The 23,915-nt window shown below is 42.1% G+C and overlaps 1 protein-coding gene across 2 annotated transcripts in view; it reads left to right on the forward strand.

Annotated features, from left to right (window-relative positions):
* The window catches only part of LOC111835568 (disintegrin and metalloproteinase domain-containing protein 33-like), a 75,918-nt gene that overhangs the window by 5,855 nt on the left and 46,148 nt on the right, over positions 1-23,915 (forward strand). The gene's annotated exons all lie outside the window — the stretch shown is intronic.

The raw sequence follows: 23,915 nt of genomic DNA on the forward strand, positions 1-23,915 counted from the left end.
TGCTAATGTGATGGCTCATTTGCAAAAACAAAACTTGTGATACACTGAAGTACATCACTGCTGGTGGTTAAAGGAGGTTGAAAAAACGTTGGTAGTTCTAACGTTAAAAAGCTCAAAATAGAACACAAATTTACAAATGCAGTGTCCATCCATTCATCCATTTTAAAAACCGCTTATCCTTCTTGGTCAAATGCAGTGCAATGCCCTGGAAACAAATTGTTGAAACCCATCAAAGAAAGGCCAGAGGCTTGTATACCAAAATCTTTTTATTTGAGGAACATATGAGTATAGTTCCTTAAAAACAAAACAAATCTATCTCTTTCAAAGCAGAAAAAATGACTTTTCACTAAAAAGAACAGCTGAAAGTAAAAATGGGCAAGTCTTAAAAACTCACGTGCTATGTTTCAGACAGACTTTAACTTAAAGATGCCAAAACATAAATTAGAACATTTTTATTTGGAGAATATATGGATTTTGTTTAGGTTTGGAAATCGGGCCTGGCCTCACAATTTGAATCGATTTTGATTCACAAGTGCCTGATTGGATTCTGTTTTGACTCTATTCAATCAACGTTTAAGACATATTTACTAATGTGTGATCAAACCAGGGGGGTATTCCACGAAGCAGGATTAAGGGAAAGTCTGCCTTTCTTTAGCTACTTTCATGGAATACTCCCCAGATCTGCTGTAAAACCAACGACAATGACCACTGTACTGTAATGTTAATATTGCAAAGCAACATCATTGTTTGTTACCATTACATGACGAAAATAAGATCATGAAAAACAATATATAATAATAGGCATGAAATTTGTTCTTGTACTTACTCATGAATACATCAAAATATTTTGTCCACACTTTTCCCTCTGCAGGTCTTGTACTCAGCCAAAAATGTTATACCTGCAGACCTTTGGTTACTTTTATTTGCTTCTGTGTTACCCACAACATCACAAGATCACTGGTTCCTAAGGCGTTACTAATAAATGAAATGATGATTTTAGTCTTGGTGCCTTATGCCTTACCTTGAGACCTGACTTAAACCATAAGAATTCATGGCACTAAATGAATCTACTCCAAATGAATACAGTTATAAGCATAACCTTCGACCAAATGGCAAAGGTGTTGGTGTTGCTGCAATATTTCAGTCCAACCTAAGAGTGTCTGAGAAAAGTGCTTATAGCTTTAGCACATTTGAAATCCTTGTTCTCAATCTTGCTGGTGCGTCTCTTTGTACAGTAGTTCTTCACCTCCAATAACCACTGGTTTTGTGTATAGACCGCCTGGTCCCTACAGTAATTCTCCAAAGGAGTTCGCAGATTTCTTAACAAACCTGGTGGTCACCACTGACAAAGCCGTGATTGTTGATTATTTTAATTTTCACATGGAGAATGACAGTGATCTTTTAACGACAACATTTGCTTCTATTCTTGACTCTGGTGGTGTGCGTCAGAATGTAGTCGGGCCTACTCATGCCTGCAACCATACCCTGGATTTGATTCTTACCCATGGGGTTCTGGTGGAACTCAGAATCCTCTACTTTCAGTTCATTACTTGTTAACTTTTGAAATACAATATAGCCTCCCTTCGGCCCCAGCTCTGAAGTTTAGTACCAAATGTTCCATAATTTCATTATCTACAACAATATTTCTTGACCAACTTTCACAGTCCTTCAAACTTTCACTTGAATTGAAAATGAACTTGAACGGGTAACTGTGAACATCTGAGAAATTGTTTCGCAGCACCTAGATCTTGTAGCTCCACTTACGAAAATAAAGCATAAGAAACCTGCCCTCTGGTACTCTGATCATATGCATGAACTTAAACAGGCTTCAAGCAAGCTGCCTGGAAAAGAGCCCCTCTAAGTACAGACAAGCACTAGTGACTGCTAGGTCTGTGTATCTCTCCAGATTAACAGAAGACAACAAAAACAATCCTAAATTCCTGTTTGAATCTGTGTCTAGTTTAACACAGAATACTTCAATGTTAAACACACAAATCCCACAAGTTCTTAGGAGGGATGACTTTACTACATTTTTAATGGTAAAATAATTGTCAGGACCAGCGCCCATCTGACCCTGCCCATTGTGTCTTCTGTCGTTTGGTCAACAGGTGTTACTGGCCATCCTGTTCTCCTCCCTGTCTCTGTTCTTTCAGCCCTAGTTTGCTCTTCCCTTTCCCCAGACCGCCGCATGGCTCAACAGTTTGAGCCGTGTGGCTTTGAGAATGATAATCCCTTAGTCATGGGTTTCTTGTTTTTGTTTCCCAGTGTTTATTTTCTATATTAGTTTTATTGTCCTAGGTTTTCCCTGCTTGTGTTCTGTTCTGTTCTGTTCTGTTCCGTTCTGGGGGGGGGGGTAAGTAAGTATGACTTATTTAGACAAGTCTGGCTCATTTACGTGGGAGTTCCGTTCCATCAACGTGTCTTAAATGAATCCCCGCTGAAGTACCATAATAACTTGTGAACAAGTCTGCTCTGGCCCAGGTTAACCCCAGGAGCTTTCAAATGAAATGAAGATTTGAGGTCTATAATTTCCTAAATCACTAGGTTCAAAATTTGGTTTCTTTAGAACAGGTCTAATAACAGCTATTTTAACGGGTTTTGTAACACATCCAAGCCTAAGACACATGTTTAACAGGGGAGTGCTACTCAGTGGTGCCATCTTAAAGAATTCCATAGGAATTGGGTCTACAAGGCTAGTAGAAGATTTGCAGAAGGAAATTAAGCTAAAAAGTTCTGATTCTTTCCAATAAAACAAAAATTAAAATGTGTCATTATTAGTACAAATGGAACAAGCAGAAGGCTGGTACCTGTATGTACTGTAGCTACAGATGTGCTCTGGATGGTCTGTAATGTTAGTTATTGGCATGGACTATAGGCTTGGCACAGGTGGGAAAGGAGGTGATCATCCACTTAAAGCATTAAGACATAGGAGTCTATTGGGGCAGTACAGAGTAACATCTAACAATGACTCTCTGGAGAACAGAACAGGGCAGGCACTTAAATACTCATAGAAAACTAGGGCAAACAAGGAACAGGTGTAGGACATAACCAATTAACCAATCACAGGGTGCAGGACAATGAGCAAGAGCCCTGCGCAGGACTGTTTTTTAATCCCGCTCCCGCTGAATTTCTGACCATTATCGCCCGCTCCCGCTGTCTGTCTCTGTCACTCCCGCCCGCTCCCGCAATATTTCTGTCCAATCCCGCCCACACCCGCAGACCCATTAATGGATATACTGTATGATGAAATAAGTTTATATGCATTAAATGTTTTATTCCAGTAGAACAAGAACTGAATAAATAAAACTAATTTAACAAAAATCTCTCAACTTTGAATCGCAAAGAAATGTAAACTGAACCCAAAAACTAATCAGATGTGCTAATATCTGCAGTTATTAAAAAGAACAATAACCAAATCTATACAGCAAATGTTTAAATATCACATTATTATAAACAAACAAGAGCAGCTTAAAAAAGAAGAGAACCCTGAACCTTATTTCAAAGAAATATATTCAAACTAGCTGAACATCACTGTCAAGACTGTGGGGCAGGCGAGCAGGAAAGCAGGCGAGCGGAGCCGTGAAGTCGGACAAACAGGGTTTAATAGCAATGGGATGGCTGACAGGCACGAACATCAAGACAATACAATGACGGATCTGGGTAGACTGACTGAGACAAGGACTATATACAAAAGACAAGCTACTGGTAACGAGCCACAGGTGAGAACAATCAGGGAATCACACGAGGTAACGAGGTGGGCGTGGCACACATCTGGATCGAACGGAGCGGATTGTGACAATCACAACTTAATACAATGGCTCAGAACAAACACGAATATATAACACAAAATAATGTTGGAAAAACAGCTTACTCTGACCGGGCAGTATGGAGCTGGTGTGTCGCCTCAACCCTGAAGCGTCAGATTTGTGCCCGTGGTATACAAGCACTTTGCCACACTTCTCACAACACACAAAGTCCAACTGTATACGTTCTTTGTTTGTAACAATTTTAAAGCTTTTCCTAGATATCTGATTTTCCACTCTTTTCTTTAGTTTCATACTCTCCAGCCTTAATTTTATTATCAACATCAGTTACATTCTCCATCCTGCCAAAAATCTTTGGACCCACTATCTATTTGTAGCCGCCCGCTCCCGCGAGATTTCCGGAGTAGAGTAGAGTCCCAATGCAGGGCTCTACAATGACCAACAGAACAGAACAATTAACAAGCACTAGCACATACAGTAAAACGGGCAACAGGTTGAACTAATAATAATTAACAAAGACAGAAACTAGGGAACATAAATGCAAAAAACTAGGAAACATTAACTATATTCTGGGAATTAAACACAATAATTGGAACGCAAGGATAATTAAACAGAACAGGGGGTATTCCATGAAAGTCGATGAGAAAGCCAGACTTTCCCAAAAAAGTCAGACTCAAACTAGCACCATCTCTGAACTTAGCCTGAAGTCATTCCACTAACACAGTTCAGTTATAACTAATGAAGGCTCAAACAAGACAGACCAGAGATATTTAAGATGCCCAAATGAATGGCTAAAAAGGTTGTTTATCAGCTGTTTTTCCTACATAAAAAATAATGCTAATGAATTATCAGTCAACCTTTAGACCAAACCATAGCACAGAAACAGTTTTAATTAAAGTAATGAATGATTTGCTTATGGGTGTATGTCTTTGTTGGAGTTACTAGATCTAGCTGCAGCATTTGATACTGTGGACCATAATATTCTTTAGGACTGGCTAGAATCTGTGGTTGGCATAATGGGGACAATTCTCTCTTGGTTTTGCTCATCTTACTGGTTTCTGATCGTTATCAGTTTGTCCACATGAGCAATGAATCTTCCTGTAGGAATTATTAGCTCAGGTAATTTTTAATATCTCCACCAATATGTTTGAAATTAATTAAAGTTTAATTAATTATTATTTAATGCTGATTATTAACCAATCGTTATGCCGAATGGTCTGCTCCTCCAAACTGATTGTCTAAGGACACATACAAACATAACCTATCTGTATATTGAGACTAGTAGTTGTGAGTAAATCAATATACAGGGTATACAAAAGCCAAACTTAAATGAAACTTTCTTTAGGGTGTTGGTCTGTTCGGTGAGTGGTATGCAAGGCAGGATATCTGGCGAGGGGGTTGTGTGTCAAGTCGAGGGACCCCTGTCCATTAGGTCCACTCTGCTTGTCTGTAGGTCCCTAAATCTTTGGGCAATAAAAGTTGGAGTGCTGGCCTCCCTTGTTATCAGTGTGTGTGTTTATGTGTGTAACCCCCCTTTGGTGCCTCTCGTACCAGGCTCGGCCTTGTCTCAGGCCACCTGGAATTTAGGCCCTGTGATATGTGCATGTGTGATCCTAAATTCCAAACCCACTAAAATTAAATATGATGTCCCACAGGGATCAATGCAGGGCCCACTACTATTCATTTTATATATGGTACCGCTTGGTAACATTATTAGAAATCATGGTGTTGGGTTTCATTGTTATGCTGTGATACAGTTATATATATCTGTTAAACCATATGATGCATTGCAGCTCTGTGGGTTAGAAGATGGTTTATGAGACATCCAGTGTTGGATGGCAAGAAATTTCTTATGTTAAACACAGAAAAAACAGAAGTACTACTAGTAGGATCTAAGGCTGCTTGAAATAAGTTTGACAACCTCTACCTTAGTGGTCTTTCTGCTCATCTTAACACAGTGGCCAGAGATCTTAGTGTCCTGGTTGATTCAGGTCTACTGCTATGCTCCCTTTACTGACTTCCGATTAAGTCTCCGATTGACTACAGAATCCATCCATCCATCCATTATCGTAACCACTTAATCCCTACTGGGGTCGCGGAGCCTATCCCGGGAATGGGTACAGGTGGGAACCAAGCCTGGATAGGCGCCAACACACCACAGGGCCAATTTAGACTCACCAATCAGCCTACCCTGCATGCTTTTGGACTGTGGGAGAAAACCAGAGCCCCTGGCAAAAACCCATGCGAACACAGGGAGAGCATGTGAACTCCCCACAGAAAAGACCCAGGACCAAACCCAGGACCTTCTTGCTGTGAGGCACCAATGCTAACCACTGCACCACCATGCCGCCCATCAACTACAACATAAATTAAATTATTATTAAATTAAATTAAATTATAAAGCACTGAATGGCCTTGCACCAAAATATCTTAGAGATGTACTGGTCTCTTATGACCCTTCTTGCTTTCTTCATTCTCAAGGAGCAGGATTTTTGTTAGTACCTAGGGTAGAAAGAACTACGGCAGGCTGCAGAGCTTTCTCTTATAGAGCTCCTCAGCTATGAAATAATCTTCCACCGGATGTGCAGGTTCAGCCTTACTCTCAATATTCAAGTCTAGACTAAAAACACACTTGTTTAGTTTAGCCTATAGGGACTCTAGTTCTAACTAACTGCTCACTCCCAGTTAGACCTAAAGTGTGAGGTGTAGAGCTGGGTGGGGATCAGTGCCATTGGCTTTGGATGAATTGAGCTGTCAGTGTTGTCACTCTAGCTTCACAGTCCCTTGTGGGATTGGAGTGCTGACATTTCAGGGACTCCCCATGCCTGCGTTCCCACCTGCCTTTCCCTCCTACTTATGCTGCCATAGCCATATCTACCGGAGCTTACATACTGCACTCACCTAACTGTTTGTACTGCCTCTAGTCTCACCTACTTTGGCTAATTGCACATTTTATCTCCCCTACCCCTCCTGGGCTGTGCTGCCTGGAGACCCTAAATTATCAAGATATTCTGCCTACCCTGCTGCCTGTGACATCTCCACTACCTGTTGCGTTTTTCTGACCTGCTCGCAGAATGCAGCATAAGGCGATTGCACAATACTACTGCAACCCTCCCATAGATGAGAGAGAAAGTAGGGCCACCTATACAGTAAGGGGATCAACTGATACAAGTAAAATGGGTTTGGCCCATTCTTTTGGCCGGGAGTGTACAGAGGTTTCCTTTTGTTCTTTCCTCACCGGTGTGTTACACAATTTCTTCTAGGAAAGAGATTACATCTTAGGAGAAAAGCAAGCTGTATGGGTGTAGATTATTTCAGAATGCAGCAAAACCACAGACTTCTATGAAGAGTTGCTTCCTTTGCACTTCTGCTTGCGCAAAGCAAATAGCTGACAGCATTATAGTTAGATTATAGTTTCTTACATCCACTAACAACTGTTCACCTATACTTAAAACACTTTTTCTAAACTCTAAACACAGCAGCACACGAATATCACACAATTAGCCAAACAGTTAATTTTCTACTCAAAACCAGATTTTGTTAATTACAGTTTTTCTGAATTGCTAAAACACTAAACCTCATTCCTGGAAGAAAACTGCCAATTGCCAAAACTCATTTATTGAATTGGTCACTCCTTTGGCAAAACTTTAAACAGTGATCACCTAGTTAGACATGATTTGCAGATCTGCGTCACTCTTTTTTTCAAAACTCTAAACACATTCTCATTCATCAAAACATATTTTGCACCGTGGTGAACTTTGATGCAACATGGAAAACATAGGTTGAGTGACTAGAACATAGAATATGTGCCAGATGACAGTGCAAGTACCATAGCTGAGTTGAATTTCGACATCAAGGTACAAATGGGTCACACAGAGGATTGTGCCCGCATTGCCAGCAAAGGAGAGCACTTCCTGTGATGTAGACAAAGTGCTCTGTCCTGACCCAGCCCTGAGACATGGTGATGAGGCAGAGTGAATATTCTTCCTTCACTCTGGTTTGGCAGTTGCACAACATTTTATTCTAATTTGGCTGTCATTTGGATTTTTTTACTTTGTCCTTTACAGTAACTTTTTTGGAGTATAGAATACTGCAAACATTACATATCAGCTTAGTATAATTGTATACAAACATTTTTGGTAGACAACAATTTTTTTTTTACTATAGTCTCTTGGTTTCCAGTTTTGCAGCTCAACATGTCCAAAAGACCACATCACAGTAAACGTTTCTCTACATGCCAGCAACAGTTGACTGCTAGTGTTTTCAATTTTTTGCTGTAGTGTGTAATGACTGCTCAGTAGTGTTTATGTACCGAATGGCTTGATGCATGATCTGCAAGCAGTGTTTGTGTGGCGGCAAGCGGGTAGTAATACCGGTACACGACTACGCCACCTGGGGAATTTCACCCCAGGAAATATTACTCTAAACTAAGAGCACACAGGTTCGTCTTACTGAGTGGAGCTGGAGACGTGTTTTATACAAATAACCATTTATTGAAAATAAAACAACACACTTCAACATCAGCAACCCCAAAGAAAAAAAAGAGAAAAGAACCAACGACCAGACTCCAGCTATTCGCCGACTAACCAGCAAGAAACAGCTATTCCATAAAGTTGATCTAAAGGGTGAATGAAGTCAACTACCACACGCACACAAACACACACACGTGCTCCACCACACAATTGTATGGCACATGGTGAACGTATGACCACCACCCCCCCAGACCAATCAATTCTGTTCCTCAGCCGATCAAACAACGACAGCCACTGGTATACCACAAACGGGAAAGAAAAAAATATATATAACATTAACGAATCGGCGTGGTATTATACTAAAATCAGTGGACAAGACGACAATGAATAACAATAGTTTCCCTGTAGCAGTCCCAAACAGAAAGGGCAGCCCCAGCGTCTGTTGTTAAACCACAATCCTAGGGAAATGAACTGCTCCAGGAACCAGGAAACGACGCGATGATCCTTGGCGCGTCCCAAGACTCCCAAGATCAGGAGCGTCCAATCATAGTTGTCGGGCAGCGTTGAATAACCAAAGAAACCAAAATGAACAGAAAACGAAACAAAACAAACGTAGGCAAAACAGCAGCGACAGTGCAGGCTCAAACTTTTACATTGCCTGCAACAACAAACAATAATCAGAAGTCCGGCATACCTGCTTGAAGAGGCCTACACCGGAGCAGATGACAAATTGAGACCATAATCCTGACAACCGTAAGTAAAATTAAAACACCTTCAATAGACACCAACAAGTACCTATAAGCCCCGCCACCAGACTAACTCACAACCATACCTGGAGCTGCAACGCAATCGCACCCACAAAGCGCACTTGTTCTCGCTCCCCCGATACTGCAATGTAAAATGACCGTTAGCCATTAAAACCCAGCAGAGTATTAGCGCTAATAAACAGCCACCTACCGCCAAGACACACAATAAAGGTAACACACAGCCAGCATGCCACCATACCACACCAAGCCACTGCAGTCCGGGTGGGGGGGAAGTTACCGGATCAGGAAATGCCAATGACGGCACCGCACCATAGGTGTGCTATCCACTTGCCTTTTTGTACTGGCAAGGTATGTAAAATACACGCCCCTACCGGAAATAATCAATCCTACCCCATAAGTCCACCCTGCTACAATCTACGCCCTACTTTTGTGTCGTCGTCCCGATGATACCCAAAAACCCTCAATCCCAGGGCCGGAACACGGCTGAAACCACACTGGACACTAACTCTGCAGGACCTCTTGCACCAATTACTGTTTCCCCCACAGGCCGAGGTAAATGGTGAACGTTTGAATGTTGCCCAGCAGTAGTCCTCATTGTCCGCCGTACTACCATCCCACTCCCACTGGGCAGCGGGTCAAGGGGCCGAAAAGACGTAGATAACAAACCCAACCGATCACCAAGAGGCTCTGCTGTGGCCACTAACCCCGCAGAGGCTTGGTCCGAAGGTGACACAGCTACCTGTGGTGCTGCAACAGAGATGGAATCTTCGGGCAACCAAACTGACAATGCCGGTTCCTGGGCACTACCAACTAATGGATCAGGGGACGTTCACCTCTGCACTCGAACCTTCAACATAGAGCGGTGAACCCGCCTTACCATCCCAAGATCCTCTACTGGTGCAATAGTATATACCGAGCCACCTTCTCTCGGTTCCTTAACAACCTGATATACTACTGGGCTCCAGAGATCTTGAATTTTATGCCTACCTTGTGCACTGTAGTCCCGCACATAGACTAGTTGCCCCTTAGTCAATGGAGAATCACGCACATGTGGATCATGTTGGGCTTTACGCCAATCGGCTGCTATCCGTAATTGCTCTCTAGCACCTTCAAAAGCAACACGCAACCTAGCTTGATGTTCTACCACCCATTCCTGCGCACTACCTCCCTCCGGCTCCGCAACTCTGCCCAACAAAAAATCAACAGGCAGCCGTGGTTCCTGACCAAACATCAGATAATGTGGGGACTCACCGGTTACTTGATGTGGAGTAGTATTATATCTAAAAAGCAACTGGGGAAGGCAAGACACCCAATCCCTCTTTCGTGAAACTGGCAAGGTACGCAACAAATTGTGAAGGGTACGATTGAACCTTTCACATTGCCCGTTACCAGCTGGATGGTACGGGGTGGTACGAGACTTCTCAACTTTATAAAGATCACAGAGCTGTTTAATCAGGGCACTTTCAAAACTCCGTCCCTGGTCTGATTGTAGACGGCCTGGGACCCCAAACTTGTAGAACCACTCTGCAATCAACACTTGGGCAACTGTAGAAGCCCGCTGACCCCGTGTAGGAACTGCCACAGTGTACTTACTAAAAACATCTGTCAAAACAAGAACATTTTCCAATCCATTTCGGGCAGGTTCCAACACTGTGAAATCCATCGCCACAATTTCATTAGGACGAGACGCTAATAAATGCCCTATGAAACTGCGAGCAGCAGGCTGTGAATCAGATAATGTGGGGACTCACCGGTTACTTGATGTGGAGTAGTATTATATCTAAAAAGCAACTGGGGAAGGCAAGACACCCAATCCCTAATTGCCTATCTTTTGACACCTGACACCTCTCACATTCTTGACACCAGCTGGTCACCTCCGCAAACATACCAGGCCAATAACATCGCTGTCGCATTAGTTCCAACGTACGTTCTCGCCCCTGATGACCATGCTCATTATGCAGTTGCGCAAACACCTCCCATCGCAACGCAGTAGGCAAGACCAGCTGCAACACTTCCTCAGCCCCATCAGAACGGAACACCCGGCGGTAAAGCACCCCATGGAGCATTACCAATCTATCCCATTGCCGCAACAACACCAAAGCAGCCTTTGAAATCTGATGGCGCTCCTCCAAACTAGGCCGTCGCTGTAATCTCCAGAACTCAAGAACCTCCTGAATGACCGAGTCAGCCTCCTGCAAAACAGACAAATCAGATGCCGTCTGACCAGGCAATGCCATGATAGCGGCTTGAGTCACAGAACCTTTAGTAGATACCTCCCCTGCTTTTTGTACTAGTTTGGGCACAGCAGTACCCGGGACAACACGTCCCAATGGATTCCATTCTAACCCTTTCCGACGTGACAACGCATCAGCGTTACGGTTGCTCCGCCCTGAACGATATTTGATTTCAAAATCAAAGGAGGCTAATTGGGCAGCCCATCATTGCTCCATAGCTCCCAACTTGGCAGAGGACAAATGGGGGGGGGGAGTTACCGGATCAGGAAATGCCAATGACGGCACCGCACCATAGGTGTGCCATCCACTTGCCTTTTTATACCGGCAAGGTATGTAAAATACACGCCCCTACCGGAAATAATCAATCCTACCCCAAAAGTCCACCCTGCTACATTTGCTTTTAAACAAAGATAATGTAGTTTTGAGAAGATTGTTTGATTCTGCAAGACAAGTCAAAGGTTTTGGGAGTGTAGCTTAAATTTTAGGGTTTGTTGTGTTTTGAGAAAAGGAGAGGAGATTTTAGGAAATGCGTTTTAGCTATTTAGAAAAATTGACGGGTGCTATGCGTTCCAATTCCACACTCTCATGGTGAACAACAGGGCGTGTTGCGTGGCCTCATTGTTATCTGCTGGCTATATGGATGATTTTGTTCGGTCATTCCCCGTATGAGCGGAAAAATTCCTTCTTCCGGACTGTAAACTGCCTGTTACTGATTGGATCTCCTTCTGGCACACCGGTTGATGCTGTGCTGCTGTTTTGTTTCGAGCATTCTGACGTTTTGCACGTCGTCGCTTCTGTGCTCACTGGCTCGTTTGGATTACCTGTGTGCATTTGTTATCTGTACCTGCCCGGCCCAAGTTACTGGCCAGCTGGTGTGTTTGCGTAGTCTAGTGGAGTCCTCCTGGTAAGCCTCACTCTGGTTAATTATGTTGGGGGTGGTGCACCACCCCCTTAAGAGTGGTTGTCAAGTGGGTTTGTGTTGGCCATCAAAATTAGTCAAGGAGCTGCTTAGTTAAGCTTCTTGGTCCCCTGTCTTTGTCATCCCTGTTGGTGCAGTGTGGAAAATAATAAATTTATTTTTGTAGAATCCTGTCTCTGCTTCATTGTGGCAATGAATCTGTGAGCTTCACCTGTGCATATATAGAATGTGTGTAGATAATTCCTAGGTGGTAGCCATCCCCCTAGGTGGCGTAGTTGACAAATTCCAGTCTCTACCCTTGTGCCACTACACTTGCAATGCAAGGCTTTTAAGTAGGTTATTCCAACCTAGGGTTGCCGCGTCCAGTCTGAAGAAATATGGAACTTCCCTCGTGATAAAATATGCCGAGCAGAAGGGCACAATAACATTTGGCGGATATGGGACAAATCTCATCCCATATTGGTTCAGAATGGGACACAGCATTTTATTTTTCAATATTGAATACGGGACCATTCTATTCCAATCTTAGTTTAATTTAATTTTATCTCAGTTCATACCAGCAGATGTGTATGGCTCAATGGGGTAGTGTTTCGCTCAGCAGGCTATCCAACCTTCGATGAATAGCTACACATAGCTGTTGGCCCTTGAGCACAGCCCTTAATCCTCAACTCCATGGGTGCAGCTCAGGATGGCTGCCCTTCTCTGCAAATGTTTTGAGTGTGTGTGTGTAATGGAGGGCAAGATGGGGTAAGCAAAAGGAGTTTCTCCATGGGGAAGGTGTAAATACAGAGTCATTAATTTTCTTGCATTAGGCAAGAAGCAGGCTATGTAATAAAACGTGCCCACATGGAAATGAAGTAATAAACCGTGACCGAGGCAAAAGTCAGCACAACAGGCATCCAGCAGCGGTGTTTCCTACCAAACAGTCACTACATGGAATATTAAGGAAACATGTTCCTTATTTAGGAGATGCTTGAGCAGCATGTTCTGATAGTCTGTGAGCTAGCTGCTACTTGCTAGTTTATTTAGTTTTTGGGGGGCAAGAGGCCCCACAGTGACATTTTGAGTGGGGCTCCAGAAACAACAAACCCTCCCCAGTCGACAGCTACAGTAAGGAATCCCCTACAGTTCCATGGATCAAGCCCAGTATATCACACAGGATGTGTAACCCTGTATATTATGCATCTTAATTAGTAAACCTAAGAGTATATGCATCCTAATTAGCAAATTGGCTACTATACAGTATATGCTCAGTATTCAGGGGAGGCAGAACATGGCCTGGTTGGGAATAATCACAGGGATCTCTGACTCCAAGCAGATGCTGCTGATGTGACCATGTCAAGCATTTTTACCTTATGTCTCTTCGCAGGGCTTGAAAGTCCTTCCTTGTGATTCAGTCTTCACTCTGAATTCACTGCCTGTATTTCTATGTACCTAGATGGAGGGGTGGCATGCTGCAGGAGTTCCTTACCCTAAAGAATACCGCACTTCAGATGTTATGAGTGTTTGAAGAAGGAATAGAGGTTTCTGAGGCATAGGTGTGCTGACGTCTTGGTGAAATAGGTGCAGGACTTTTAGACTTGAAATTCTCCACCTGGCAGGTTGAAAGGTGCAAGGTGAAAGCTGAAGCCCTCCTGATGTAGAATGTCTTTTGTCGGAGAGAGTGATCAGCCCCCCCCGGCCGCTGGCCCACAGAGTATGAGACACGCGCTGTTTTACTTGCAAGGGTGCACACCGCAGTGTAGCTACAAGGGTGTGGCACCACGAGAGGGTTTATTTATACTTTAAGGTGATCAGGTTACATTGTGGGTGTGAACAACATTTCGAGTGGGATAGAATGGGATGTGGAAGTGGGAGTGGAAATAGGAACAACAGAACGTACAGCAGAGGTGGGCTCGTCTGCTGTACGTGATAGAAAATTACTGTTAAGCATTTACACAGTTGCCATATAAAACAAGTTATACATAAGAATACACATGAGTGATAATATATAAACAATTCCAACCCAACATCTTTATTGTAAAATGTAGAGAATAGTACATTCATTAATCCATCCATCCATCATCGTAACCACTAATCTCAACTGGGGTGGCAGGAGGCCCGGAGCCTACCCCGGGAACAATGGGCGCAGGTGGGAATCAACCCTGGGCAGAGTCACCAACACACAGCAGGGTGTATAAAGACATCGCAGCTATAAAATAGCAGATAAGGAATGATCCACTGACCAAAACAGTATTAAAAATGTGTTGGGGGGGGCAGCTCTGTGGACTGGGACTCAGATGGTTGCCGGTTCAAATCCTTGGGTCAGCACAGTGATGCCACTATTGGGCCCTTGAGCAAGGCCTAAACCCAAATTACTAAAGTGACTGGCTGACCCTACTGTCTCTTCTACACCACTTTCATGAGGTGGTCTCCTGAGATGCTTTTCCAGCTGTCCTGAAGGATGTCCCACATAAGCTGAGCCCTTATTGGCAGCTTTTCCTTCAAACTCCTCCAAAGCCATTTCTACTGTGTTTAGGTCAGATGGCCTGGTCATGTGATGCGAAACAGTATTACTCTCCTTTGTAGGCAGCTTGACATGTCCAAACTTTTGAGTGGTACTGTACATGTATGCCTGTGTATAACCTACAGATAAGTATAGCCAATCAAGTAATGTGAATCTATTGTCTACTCCATAAACAAAGACCTCTTTGAAAGATGCTGGGTAACACTTTACGCAAAGCCGTGTTTTTAGTAACTTATAAACACATTCATAATGCGTTCATAAAGCATTATACCATAGCATAGATTCCTTTATAATGCAGTACAAAGCATCCTTAATGCTTATACCGACCATTATAATGCATTATACTACGGGACCGTTGAATGCTTGAATCTGATTGGCTGACGAACGTTCTGAGGTGTGCAATTATTTTCAGGGAAACGCACGGCGAACGTAGTTCCAGGCAGCTCTCTTGACCGCATTACAGTTCCATATCACTTCGCATAGTTAACTGTAATAACGGAAATTAGCATACAGTACCTATACAGCACACAGGACTAACAAAAACAACAACATGACAGACGATTTTCCGAAAGTAAATTTTAATATTTACGGTGACATTTCTCACTAGCGAGGTAATAACAGCGCTGCATCTTAAAGCAGACTTACAGTTTAGAGACGGTGCTTCAGAACACTGTTGAGGGACACACAGAGGTAGCCTAATTCATACAAGCTCTCTCTCTCTCTCTCTGTTTCTCTTTCTCTGTGTCTCTGTCTCTCTCGCTCTCTTTCTAATAACTTCATTATTAACTGCATTAGTCTGCTATCAACGGCTCAAGCCTCCATTGCCAATTAGTCTGCCAATTATTCCTTACGTGTATTATGCATTATGAATGCTTTATGAAGCTCTCATCTATAATGCACTATAGATACTGCTATAAATGGTTATAATGTATCATGCCTTTTGTTAAATACTTACAGTCATGTTTATAATGCTTCATGAATGCATTATTTATTATGAATGTGTTTAAATTACTTAAGGAAATGTTTTAAGTAAAGTTTCACTAGGTGCTGCTTTTTCTTTTGGTTTTTTTAGTGACTAATGTTGTCCAGGTGTAATGTATATAAAACAAACAGTAAGTTCTTCATTTGTGCTCTAAGTTTATTTTCTCACCAGAAATTAAAAATAATTTATTCCAGTATTTACTGAATATCAAGTCATTAAATCAGCACTGTGAGTGTTTTTTATGTTGTGAGAGGTGAGCCAAAGGCGGGAAATATGCACATAGATAGCTGGAATATGGTCTTGGTACTGAGATACGGATGAAGTTATTCAGATGACCCCAGATGACACAGGCTCTTGTTGGGTCTTGTTGGTTCCATAGTGATTAATTTCAACATGTAATAGATAAAACAATAGAAGTATGAAAAAAAAGAAAATAAACTCTCTTGGATCTGAGAAAAGTGGAAAAACTTTGTTTTAGTGTCTCAACGTGTCTGGGGCCTTCCACAAATATGTGTTCTTAGCTTCTAAAAACACATTCCAGTGTTCTTCCAGGAGATTAAACCTAACAAATCTTACCTCATCTCCTGTTTTGAGTTTCACATGTGGCTTGATTGTATTGGATATCAAACTGATATATAAACTATTGAATGGTCTAGTGTAAGTCAGATTGTTTCCTTATCTAAGAAGGCAAGCAGCTATTGATTTTACCAGAAGGCAATGCTGAAAAACTGTGATATGCATACAAACATACAGTACATACAGTAATAAACAGCCGGTTCTTATCAATATGCAGATGTTGCCGGTAACAAACATACAGTACTTTCATAAGCGCTATAATAATGCAACATTTATAACATTGCTGTAATGTTAGTGAAGAGTTTGTGCATTAGGAAACTTGCAGTACTTTGGAAAACTAGAGCTTGAGTGGATCTCCACATACTGGATCTTGGCAGCAGAGGCATCTCAGAGCTTCACAAACTTGTCAGAACTTTGATATGTTATTTTTGGAGTTTCTTGCTCCTTGCCTTCGTCCCATAGTGCATCCTGGTGCCATCACATTCCCAGGTGCGAAATGCAGACGCGCCCAGCCATCCACATGATGCAACAGAAAATGTGACTCGTCAGACCAGGCTACATTCTTCCATTGCTCCATGGTTCAATTGTGAGACTCACCTGCCCATTATCGGTGCTTTCGGTGGTGGACGGGGGTCAGCATGGACACTTTGACCAATCTGTGGCTGTGCTGCCCCATACGCTGCAAGCTGAGATGCACTGTGTCTTCTGACACCTTTCTATCATAGCCAGCATTAACCTTTTATCCAGAACGGCTAGCTTTTGCTCCCCATGCACATCAATGAGCTTTGGTCACCCGTGACCCTGTCGCTAGTTCACCAGTTGGCCTTCCGTGGACTAATTTTAGTAGGTACTGACCACTGCATACCAAGAAGATGCTTTTGGATATGTTCTGATCCAGCTGTCTAGGCCCTTCTGCCCAAAGTCGCTCCCAAAACCATAATTGATAACAATTTTCGTTAGCAACTGACATAAATGGAACCATGCAACTGAATGGTTCCCACTATGTAAGTTGCTAATGGGAGCTTTTGGGTATTGTAGCCCAGATCCTTATGCTTGCCCATTTTTCCTGTTTCTAACATATTACCTTCAAGAACTGACTGTTCACTTGTCTTTATATAATGGCACCCTTGACAGGTGACATTAGAATGAAATCAATCAATCTATGTTATCCACTTCACCTGTCAGTGATTTTAATGTTATGGCTGATTGGTGAAAACCTGTCACCGGACCAGTAGGCATCATCTCTGATTTTCACCAGGGTGCACATGTCTGCAGAGAACCAGGGCTTGCGGTGATGTAGCCAGTCACTGAGGCCAGGTCTACTGAACTGCCATGGGTGGCAGCTTTCCTGAAGCTGGCATTTGAAGCAGCCTTGTAGTGCAGATAGAGCACACTGAGGCCAGATTCTCACCCCCTGCAGGACTGGTGTGATCCGTTTCTACATGGATCTGTATACTAGAGTTAGGAGGATGGATATGTGGTCTGAATGTCTTTATAGTACAGCATTCTGGTGATTGGTTATTGGAGAATTTTTCCTGTTTTTGATCTGGTGTATCTCTAAGCTCACTGCACCCTAAAAAATGAATCAGTTCTTCCAAATAATCCTGGAACAAAAGTAAGGAACAAGTAGAAACTTTATGCAAGTGGAATGGAAATGGGAAAGAGGCACTCCCATCAAAGAAATTAATTTGGATAGTGGTCTGGATTTATATAACTGAACCAAGTATTCAGAAGGTATGCTTGCAGATTATGGGTCCATGTCCCATCTGAGGCTACTCCTTCCCACCTTAAAGGGGCAGTGTGTAGTTCTGCAGCTGAGATCGGAAGGTTGACTATTCAAATCCCTTTGGGCCCTTAAGCCCAAATAGCTGCTGGGACTGGATGACCATTCTTTCTGAGCACTATATCGCTTTGGATGACAGCATCTGCTAAATAACTGAAGAAGTTTTAGATCTGTTGGTATTGAATTACCAAGAAAGATTAAAAATGGATACGAAAGCACAACAAAAAACGTTTTACTGTGAAATGTGTGTAAGGGGCTCTGATCGGAAACTCTAGAGCAATGCTCTCGTTTCGTCAGTTCTTTTGCAGAGTTTAAACGGTATGTCTTTTCAGTTCCAGCGCAGCAGGAAGAGGAGATATTTAATTTTAGCTCTGGTGACACATGCTAGAAACTCTTCCTATCATGTAAGAGGAAGCAGTGTATCTGCAGTAAAACCTCTCTTAAATTATCACTGTTACCCTGCACATTTAAGTGATTGTCTCCTTGGTAACAAATAGGCTCAGCCAAACTAGATTTGGGCTCAGTTTTTATAGATTGTGAAAGGACTGATTTTTTTCTAAAATTTTTCTCTATATTGAAAGGTGAATTATGGTTAAAAGGAATGCATAAAATCACAGGCTCTTTTTGAAGTTAAATGTTTAAGTACATATCAGTCAAATAAATCATCATTTTATATCATGCAAATTTTGTGCAGTGTTTATGTGGGTTTCCACCCTGTACTGAATATGTTTTTAGGGGAAATGGGTGAATGGGAAAGGCTATTTTCCACTGAGGTAAAAAGGAATCATTATGTTTGAAAAGCTCCTGTCCCTGTCTAAAGTGAATCCGAGCTGCTACTGGCTGAGCTTTGGTGATCGCAGTCATGTGGTCAAGGTGTTGAAGACAGGCTGCTCTGAATAGACAGAATTAAAAAACCATGCAACCATACTAAGTCAAGCCAAAGATTCCAGCAACACAATATAATCTGTTCTGGGAACTCAAAGTTAGCTACTCAAAGAGAAGTGACAGCATTCAAAATAATCTGCAGGATATTGCAATGCGGTTAGCAGAAGTTATGCAGGCATCAATAAAGTTTTCACCTTTTTGTAAATGGGCAAAACTGACTGACAAACCAAATCGAGAGAGAACCGAGAACTGAAATGTGATTCAAAGAAGCAAAGTCAGGTAATCAGGCAAAAGGTCAAATAACATGATACTATTAAAACTAGTTACTAAGGAAATGCTCATACTAACAGGAAATACCATACAAGTGGTTTCCATTACAAATGGCAGGTGATCCAGGCAGTGTAGTCGGTTGTACAGAAGATCCAGGGTGGCCTGAGATGAGCTGCACACAACTACCACTGCTACTGTATAAACAGCTGCCCTCTCCTGACACACTGACATCTGCTGGCTTCTACCACACATCTACAGTCGTGGCCAGAAGTTTTGAGAATAACACAAGTATTGGTTTTCACAAAGTTTGCTGCTTCAGTGTTTGTAGATCTTTTTATCAGATGTTTCTGTGGTATACTGTAGTATAATTACAAGCATTTCATAAGTGTCAAAGGTGTAAATTGACAATTAAATTACGTTTATGCAAATAGTCAGTAAGTGCTGGCTCTTCTTTTTCAAGACCTCTCTAATTTGCCCTGCCATGTTGTCAAACTTCCAGGCCAACTTCACCTCACTGATGGCAGCCCATTTTTGCATAATCAATGCATGGAATTTGTCAGAATTTGTGGGTTTTTGTTTGTCCACCTGCCTCTTGAGGATTGACCACAAGTTCTCAATGGGATTAAGGTCTTGGGAGTTTCCTGGCCATGGACCCAAAATGTCAATGTTTTGTTTCCTGAGCCACTTAGTTATCACTTTTGCCTTATGGCATGGTGCTCCATCATGCTGGAAAAGACATTATTTGTCACCAAACTGTTCTTGGATGGTTGGGGAAGTTGTTCTTGCAGGATGTTTTGGTACCATTCTTTATTCATGGCTGTGTTCTTAGGCAAAATTGTGAGTGAGCCCACTCCCTTGGCTGAGAAGGAACCCCAGAATGCTTTACTGTTGGCATGACACAGGGCTGAAATGCAGTGGAAATAGGTTTTTAGCGATTACGTTCATTTTTATTGCAAAGAAGGACTTTGCAATTAAATTGCAATTCATCTGATCACTCTTCATCACATTCTGCAGTATATGCAAATTACCATAATAAAAACAGGCAGCAGACTTGGTAAAAATTAATATTTGTATCATTCCTGTCACGTTCGCTGGGGAGGCGATCCTGGAAGCAGGGATACGGAGCCAGGAGGTAGGGCAAACGGGGTTTATTAGGGCAGGATCCACGATACGGGGAAGAACGAAGGGTAACATTAATGACAAGTCTGGGGAAGACTGACTCAGACGAGGACTAAATACAACAGACAAGCTACGGGTAACAAGCCACAGGTGAGAACAATCAGGGAGAAACAGGAGGTAATGAGGTGGGCGTGGAACACATTAGGAGCCGACGGAGCGGGGCGTGACAATTCCCAAAACTTTTGGCCATGACACTATTGACCCCCTGCCCCCACCATCAACTACATCTGTTCCTGAGACAACAGCACTACACATTTTTTCAAATACATTTAATCAATTTAATGGATTTATGTTCTTATGCTGTATACATAGAAATTATGTCAAATTATGTTGTATGATTAATATTAATGGCAAGAAAGTGAATCAACAAACTTTATTCCACTAAACAAGAATGACAGGAATATATAAAATAATTACTAATATAATCAGTGTACTGTAACATTTTAAAACGGTTTATAATTTGTGGTTTGTTTGCTGGAAACTGAATGTACCTCCATGTGCCAACTGAAAATGATAGCTACTCTTCATGAGCAGCTCTACTGCCAATGACTAGCTAGTTTCATCTGATGAGCTGTATGGCATCTTGGTACGGAAACTGCAGTACGTCTGACAGGAAGACTCTGCAATGTGCAGTGCGGATGGCTGAGAGGGTTATCGAGGTCTCTCTCCGCTCCACTGAGAACATTTTTAAGAGCAGATGTAAGATGAAAGCCCTCTGCACTGTGAGATTCTTCACATGCCTCTCATGGACTGTTTGATCTCTTGCTCACTGTTTGATCACTCCAAAAAATCAAGATCAGAAACAATGTGCAATAGCTTCTTTCAACAAGCAATAAGATTGTTAAACTCTTGGTAATATGTGCATAATAAAGCCAGTTTTATATACTGTACATAGTTCATCTATCTTTAACTGTAGTAATTGATATTATATACAGTATTTTATACTATTCTAGACTATTTTTAACATTTTGGTACCACTATACAATAAGGCTCCCTTTTGCCACTTGTAAATGGTAGCAACTCATTAATAAAAAGAAAACTGTGTTATAAATTGTTTAAAAATGTCTATTAATAATTCACATTTAAGTGTTATGTAGGATCACACATGCACATATCACAGGGCCTAAATTCCAGGTGGCCTGAGACAAGGCCGAGCCTGGTACGAGAGGCACCAAAGGGGGGTTACGCACATAAACACACACACACAGATAACAAGGGAGGCCAGCACTCCAACTTTTATTGGCCAAAGATTTAGGGACCTACAGACAAGCAGAGTGGACCTCAAGGACAGGGGTCCCTCGACTTGGCACACAACCCCCTCCCCAGACATCCTGCCTTGCATACCACTCACCCCAACAGACCAACACCCTAAGGAAAGTTTCATTTAAGTTTGGCTTTTGTATACCCTGTATATTGATTTACTCATGACTACAAGTCTAAATATACAGATGGGTTATGTTTGGATGTGTCCTTAGATAATCTTAGTGTTTTGTGCGCCCCCCTTATAACCATGTTCATGGAGTATCACCTATTTTACCCCTTTACACTTGAACACTTATATAAATTTGAATAAATAAATAGGTATAGCTACCACTGCAAATATATTTCCATGGTTATACCAGAAGAATCTGGAAATTAGTGTAACCAGTGCGTCCTAACTTTTAGAGTCTTCTTTCTATGTTTAACAACCCCCCCCCTTTTCTTCCTCCACATTCCTTGGTGGTCCTTATCTGATCTTGTTACCATAGCAAGCTTTCTTTGTTCTACCATGCTATATTAAGAAGAACTCAATTAAGGTGTACATTATCCATTTTGGAGAAGATCAATTAGAATAAGCCACACCCACTAAGATATGTTGTGCCCAGATGTGCAACTTATCTTGATATTACCAAAAACTAATGGCCACGCCTATCTATGGATAAGATGTGCTGTTTGTAATATGAATATTTGATGTAATGTCTGCACAAAGTGTAACATCTGTTGAGGTGCAACCCAAGGCACCTGTATCCTATACTGAGGTGAATCAGTCACATCCATAAAATAATTAATAGTTTAATCAATTAATACAGATGGTATGAGGTGTGAACCTGTGAAGCTGGTTTGGCATGTTTGGTGTCAAACTGATTGATAATCACCCCTGGTTCCAAATCTGGTCAGGAAGTACCATGAAAGTGGATGTATCAAAAGTTATAACAGCTTAATGAAAATCATCAGTAAAGGGAGAATCAGTCGGGTCATAAATCCCAAAAGGACTGATACAGACCCTCTTCCTGAAAGCCCGCCAAATGGATGGCCAGCCATTGGGCCAGGAGTCGAATTCCTGGTCATCCCTATTCATGAACTTTAGACCATAAAACTCTGGCACCTCAGAACAAACCATCAGCAGTGCAGAAAAAGACCATCAGCGCCGAAAAAGACCATCAGCCCGGGAGAAGAGAAGCCCACAAGAAGTCGTCCGGTGAAGGCCTAGCTGAACAGAGAACAGCACCCAAGACCCAGGAGAGAGAATCCAAAGGGGCTCCACTCCACTGCTCCAAACGCCACGCCTTCCTGAGTGCCATCAGCTCAGCAGCTCTGCCATCAACTGCCAAGACCCCCCCCCCCACTCTGCAACCAAGTAAACCAACTTCCTCTTATTCTAACAACTTAAGCTGTTCTGTTAACCTGCTATAAGACTTTAGGGTCGTGTTTCCACAAACTGTGCTTGCTTTGCAGAACAGTATTTCCTTTTAAATCCAGTCATTGCATTTTCATAATTACATTGTTTGTTTTTATTCCGTTATTTCGTGTTTGTTGTTTGTGTTAGGTGTAATGTCTGTCTTATGTTAGTTGTAGTGTTAGCTAGGAATAAATGCATGTCTTTTACACAACTTCAGCCTCCGTCATTGAGTGCTCACAATAAGTCCCTGCCTCTGTGCGATCTTGCTACACGCTCTGAACCTCAAACTCGCCTGAAACATCGCGAGACTCTCTCTCATCGGCCGTGAGGGGAGCTTCGCTACCAATCGTTTACATTAGCTGGTGACGCAGCTCGCTGGACGAGCCTTCTAACCCAGGTTACTAAGTGATACTGGTAATTAGTGAATCCCATTTAAGTCTCACATTAACAGACTCACGGGGATACCGCAATCGAGTTTGGAGGAGCCGACCATTCGGCATAACAATTGGTTAATAATCAGCATTAAATAATAATTAATTAAACTTTAATTAATTCAAACATATTGGTGGAGATATTAAAATTTACCTGAGCTAATAATTCCTACAGTTACAACCTAATTAATAACCGGATTATAAACCATTCATATCCTCTTCATATGGGGAGCCTTATTGTAAAGTGGTAGCAGCATGTTTAAGTAAGGTTTTGGGCTGCACTGTATGAATTCATGTATGGTTACGTGTTCACGTATGGTACTTTTGTATTGTTCCTTGTTCTGTGGTTTTTCTCTTCCCCTTTTGCACATTTTCTTGTCTTGAGAATGCAATTTTGTCCCACTGTATCTTAGATATGGCTGTAATGACAAAATGAACTGGAACTTGATTTTTGTAAAGACTAAGATTTCTCTGGGAGCATATTCTCA

The sequence above is a fragment of the Paramormyrops kingsleyae genome, chromosome 25 (assembly GCF_048594095.1).
Source record: "Paramormyrops kingsleyae isolate MSU_618 chromosome 25, PKINGS_0.4, whole genome shotgun sequence".
In the NCBI taxonomy this organism is placed as follows: domain Eukaryota; kingdom Metazoa; phylum Chordata; class Actinopteri; order Osteoglossiformes; family Mormyridae; genus Paramormyrops; species Paramormyrops kingsleyae.